Source organism: Gopherus flavomarginatus, unplaced genomic scaffold, assembly GCF_025201925.1.
Source record: "Gopherus flavomarginatus isolate rGopFla2 unplaced genomic scaffold, rGopFla2.mat.asm mat_scaffold_47_arrow_ctg1, whole genome shotgun sequence".
In the NCBI taxonomy this organism is placed as follows: Eukaryota; Metazoa; Chordata; order Testudines; family Testudinidae; genus Gopherus; species Gopherus flavomarginatus.
This window is the reverse complement of record NW_026115098.1, coordinates 2,209,724-2,215,723: the sequence shown is the minus strand read 5'-3', so window position 1 is coordinate 2,215,723 and position 6,000 is coordinate 2,209,724.

The window sequence follows — 6,000 nt, the reverse complement described above, 5'->3', positions numbered from 1 at the left end:
CCCCTTCTCTGTGCTGGAGCCCCCCACCCGAAGGATCTGCCATGGCACCCGACTGAGCCAGAGCCCCGCCCCCAGGAGCTGTCCGCACCTGGGATGTGTCAGAGCCCCGCCCCCTGGAATTTTCCCCATGTTGGGTCTCTGAGCTTTGTTCTCCTGCCGCCTTCTTCCCAGCACCCCCTGCTCCCTTCCTGTGTCTGCAAACACCCCCCCCCCCCGGGGCCGGCTGCAGTGCTCGCTGAGGCTGACTCCAGTGGCTGAAGTTGCCTCCATTCTGCTTCACCTGGAGGGGGAGAGACAAGAGAGGAGATGGTCCCAGGGTGTGAAACCAGAATCAGGGGGCAAGGAAAGAAGGACTGTTTGGAAAGGTGGGTTTTTTGTGGGGGGGGTGAGCCAGAGGGTTCAGAAGAAGTTGGGCAGCAGAGGCTCAGGGAAATTGAGGGGAACCTCCTGGGTGTCTCAGTGTTGCCCAGGGTTTGTACAGCACCTTGCATAATATGGGGTCTGATCTCAGTCATGGTCTGTGCAGCACCTGGGAGCCCTGATGTCTGTTTCCTGATCACAGGCTCTGGGAATGGAGAGAGGGAAACCTCAGCACCTGAAGGTTAATGCAGCCCTGTGTGCAACCCCTGCTAGGGTGATCCGACAGCAAATGTGAAAAATTGGGATGGGGGTGGGGTTAATAGGCACCTATATAAGAAAAAGACCCAAAAATCGGGACATCTAGTCATGCTAGTCCCTGCTGTTCTCATAAGGGGTCGGCTTAGAGAGGGTTTGGCTACACTTGCAGCTGTCCAGCGCTGGGAGTTAAAGCTGTCTTCCTACAGCTGTTTAGGGAAAGCGCTGCAGTGTGGACACACTGACAGCTACCAGCACTCTGTCATGGCCACATTTGCAGCGCTGTTGGGAGTGGTGCATTATGGGCAGCTATCCCAGCATTCAAGTGGCTGCAATGTGCTTTTCAAAGAGGAGGGTGGGGTGGAGTGTGACACGGAGCGTGGGGGAGACAGAGCGAGTGGATTTTTTGGAGCTGACACTGTGTCAGCTCCCTGCCTGGCAAGTTCAAGCCTCCTCCCCACCCCTCTCTCATTCACTAAATGCAAATAGCCGCCTTTGTTCTTTTCCTCACAGACCAGATAAGCCGCTGATCCAAAACAGACCCCCCCCCCGTGCCCACCCGGCTGCTTCTCTCCTCAAGCAAACACCAGCTGTGGGTGTTCCAAAGGGATCCCCCTGCCTCTGTTCATTCACTGCAAACAGTAACTGTGTTTGGTTTTCAGATAAGCAGCTCCGGGAGCCTTGAGCTCACAGCAAAGCAAACAGAGGCATCACACCAAAACAAAGAGCGTTATCTCTACTTAAAGCATTATGGGAAGGTTCCGGAGGTCAGTGACAGCGTAGTAAGATTAATCACTGTTTACACTGGCACCCCAGCGCTGCATCACCAGCTCTGTTCTCTTTATTCCTCTGGTCGAGGTGGAGCACATGCAGCACTGTAGCCAGGGAGATACAGCGCTGTATGTGCCTTGCCAGTGGGAACGGGGAGTAAGTTACAGCGCTGTAAAGCCACCACCTGCACTGTAACTTTCCAGTGTAGCCAAGGCCTGAGTTGTAGTAATAATAGCAGCCAAGAATCCGGTGGCACCTTATAGACTAACAGACGTATTGGAGCATGAGCTGTCGTGGGTGAATACCCACTTAGTCAGATGCAACAATAGTCCCATATGGGCTAGTGGTCAGGATTCCTGGTTTTCACCCAGGTGGCCTGGGTTCAACTTCTGGTGTGGGAAGAGTGCAGAGCTTTTGCCCAGAGTGGAGGCAGGAAATGAAAGGAACAGGAAGGGATCCTGCCAGCAGTGGAGTTAGACAGTGTAGGGAGGGGACCCCAGAAGTGGGGGTGGGGCAGTGGTTTGGGGGGAGATGAGGGAAGGATCCCAGCAGTGCGGGAAGTTGACAACCTGGAGAGCACAGGCCTGGAATGGGGACCTGGAAGAGTGAATGTGTCCCTCTAAACCCATCAACTGCAGACTAGGCAGGCTTGGAAGGATTGTGTATTTGTTAGTAAATGTCAATTTCTGTGTAAACACACAACCCAATGGCAAAATATTTCCATCAATAATCATCAAAATTGACAGATGGGCAAAGTAAGAAACATGCTGCTTGAGAACTTATCATGTTGTAGGAGCAGCAGTGATCTGTATGCTCTGTATAACCTGTATGCTCAAAAGGTCTGTTAAACTCCCCCAGCTTGTGTCCTTTCCCGCTTTGAATGCCTGTGAAGTGGCTTTCCCACTCTCCTTTGTACCTCCAGTGAATGCCCTTCACCCGGCCCATCTGGCCAGTGGTTCGCTGTGTTACATTCTATTGCACCTCAGGGAGACTGATCTTCATCGCACCGTCCATCGCTGCGCTGTGGGACACTTACCTTAAAGGATCCTGACATCTCCACTGCCAGGCCTGTCCTGGGAGCGTGAGTATGAGTGTGACACCCTCTCCCATCCCTTCTTTTGAGCTTAGCTATCAAGCTAATAAATGTGCTGCTTTCTGCCAAACTCGGGGGGGGAGGGACATTATTAGTCCTCTCTAAGCTTACTAACTGACCCAATTTTGGGTAACACAAGCAACATTGTTTGATCTGTTATTGTACCAAAGGGGGAGATGGTTGTCTATAAAGGAGGGTGAAGACTAAATGCCTCTGATGAGAATGGGATTTGAACCCCTGCAGGCAGAGCATAATGGGGTAGCAGTCCATCACCTTAACCATTCGGTCACCTCATCTGAGCTGTCAAAAACAGACAGGAGGAGAAATCTAAGGCCAGCAGAGATAGGGACACTAAGGAGTTTTTAAATACTAAGCGAAAGGAGGGTCTGAATGAGCTCCCCTCTCTCACCTAGAGAGGAGCTGGGGAAAGACTTCAGGAACAGACCGTGTTTGCATAGACACACCTACTCTGCCTAGCTATGCAGCATGATGGTGCCGCTTCCCCAAAATGACCAGTTTGGGATGGTCTTGGGTTACAAATGACTTTAGGATTGAGTGGAATGAAATGTTATTCTCCTTCCTGTATGAGTGAAGGGCAGCAGAACATACCTAGTCCGTCCTGATGGAGGGGTAGTGAGTGAGGAATAGCTTTTATTGGACTGCAGAGAAGTGATTGAGGACGTCACCCTAGACCAGTGGTCCCCAAACATTTCACATTGTGCCCTCTTAGCCATGGCTGTGGCCCCTCGGAAGCCACGGTCAAGAACCGGGGCTGGGAGGAGTGGGGCTGTTGCTTGCTGGGGTGAGGGGTGCGGACAGGGGTAAAGGGGTCGACGCCGGGCTGGGAGCCAGAGTCTCAGGCTGAGGGTGGGTTTGGGGAAGAGCTGTGGCAGAGTGGTGCTCCCTCCCTGCCCTCTATGTGGGCTGGCTCAGGTCCTGAGGTGCCCCCATGAATGTTCCTCTGTGTCCCCCTAGGAGTCGCACCCCACATTATGGGGACCACTAAACCCTACTCGCTAAGCCGGGGCTAGTGATGCCAAACCCCCGGGAAAGGGAGAACAAGTGTGGGGGCCCCAGCACCAGAACCATGCCCCTACCTTCTGTCTGTGGCTCTACCCCCTTCCACCTATGGCCCCATCCACTGTCACTTCTGTTCCACCCCTTCCCCGACCAGCCCCACCCTATCACTCCTTTACCCCTGCCCCGCTGTGGCCCTGAGACCAGAGAAGCTCTGTGCCCCTGCTGCAGCCCCCGGGCTGTAGCAGGGAGTGGGAGCTCCTCCAGCCCTGGGGCTGACATAGGGGAGACTTCTCCAGGGGGACCTAACTTGGCCAGGGCCCCTGATCATGGGCCCCACTGTCCCCTTGGCAGTGGAAGGTTTGGGGAGGCTGAGCCCCCTTGTCATAAACAGATAGCTAAGGGTTAATGTTCTTTTACCTATAAAGGGTAACACCAGTAACCTAAAACACCTGACCAGAGGACCAATCAGGAAACAAGACTTTTTCAAATCTGGGTGGAGGGAAGTTTGTGTGTGAGTTCTTTGTTCTTTGTCTTGTGTCTGTGGCGTCTCGGCTATGAGAGTGATTTTTCTATCTCCTGCCTTTCTAATCTTCTGTTTCCAAGTTGTAAGTACAAAGATAATAAGACAATAAGTTTATATTGGTTTTTTTTTGTATTTACATGTGTGTAGTTGCTGGAATGTTTAAATTGTATTCTTTTTGGATAAGGCTGTTTATTCATTTTTTTCTTTTAAGCAAATAACCCTGTATTTGTCACCTTAATACAGAGAGACCATTTTTATGTCCTTTTCTTTCTTTTTATATAAAGCTTTCTTTTTAAGACCTGTTGGATTTTTTCTTTAGTGGGGACTCCAGGGAATTGAGTCTGCAGCTCACCAGGGAATTGGTGGGAGGAAGAAGTCAGGGGGAAAATCTCGTTGTGTTAGATTTACTAGCCTGACTTTGCATACCCTCTGGGTAAGGAGGAAGAGAGATTAGCTATCTTGGTACTTCTATTTCCAGGACTGGAAACAGGGAGTGGGGAGTCCCTCTGTTTAGATTCACGGAGCTTGCTTCTGTATATCTCTCCAGGAACCCAGGGAGGGAACACCTGGAGGGGAGGAGGGGGAAGGGAAATGGTTTATTCCCCTTTCTTGTGAGACTCAAGGCATCTGAGTCTGGGGGTCCTCCGGGGAAGGTTTTGGGGAGACCACAGCGAGCCAGGCACTGTATAAATCCCTGGCTGGTGGCAGCTTTACCAGGTCCAAGCTGGTAACTAAGCTTGGAGGTTTTCATGCTAACACCCATATTTTGGACGCTAAGGTCCAAATCTGGAAAAAAATGTTATGACACCCCTCCCCCCTGAGCCTCCATTACGAGCCGCCTAGGCTACCACTGCTCAGCGTGTGGCCAGTCTCTGTGTTTTCTGCTGTTCGTTCTTGGGAGCCTGGCCGGCCTTAGGGGTGGTGCCCCCCGATAGCCGTCCAGGGCTCCAGGGGTCAAAGGTGTGGCAGTGCAAAGGTGCTCACTGCTCTCCCCTGCCCCAATGCTCCTCCATGGGTCCATAGAGGTTTGAGGGGAGTAAGGAGCAACCCTATGTGCTCCATGCGTCCTGGTCACTTTTCCCACTTGGGCTGTGCTGTGAGGGGAGCATCAGAAGCTGGTGCTCTCTGCCCTCCCGCTATGCAGCCCGGCTGAGGAAAGTGACCTGGATGCAGGGAGCTCGGATGATCTCACTTCTTGCCCCCACATCCCACAGCCCCTAGGGGTGCCCAGATGAGCAGCGTTCCAGGGAGGAGTGGGGGGCAGCAATGCCAGCTGCTCCATGCTCACAGGTCAGTCTCCCCATGTGGGTGCAGGAGGGGGTGCAAGGGTTTCTGTGATGCCTATTCTATCAATATCGTCACTCAATACCAGGCACTCAAATTCACCAGTCTTAGTACTTAGACGTTTAGCGTTTGTATTTAAGCACTTCTAAAATGTGTCCCATTTTAGCTGTCTGCTATTACATGATGTAATTGAGGGAGACTCTTTCATTTCACTGTTTCTCATCAGAACCTACCTGTACATTATCATCTTCCATGCTCTCCACCTTACTAGGCTATAGAGAATCCCTGTGAATAGTTCCTCTCCTAACGGATGTCTCTGTCTGAACCCTGTGTTCCTCAGCGCCTGTCGGCTTTCCCCAGCTCTGAGGCTGTGTCTACACCGCGCACCTTACCACGGTGCAGCTGTGTCACTCTAACCATGCCATTGTAAGGTGCGCTGTGTAGCCGTCCTTATCGCTGAGAGAGAGCTTCCCCTGCAACAAAGCCAAACTACCTCCAATGAGGGGCAGGAGCTTTGTCACCGGGAGCACAGCTCCACCTATGATGCGCTGTTCACACTGCCGCTTTTCATGGCTCAAATTTTGGCATTCGGGGAGTGTTTTTCTCACCGCAGAGAGACAAAGTTTTTAGCAACAAAAGCCGAAATTAAAAAAAACTCCTCTGCAACCTATTTAATTTTACCTTTATACAACCT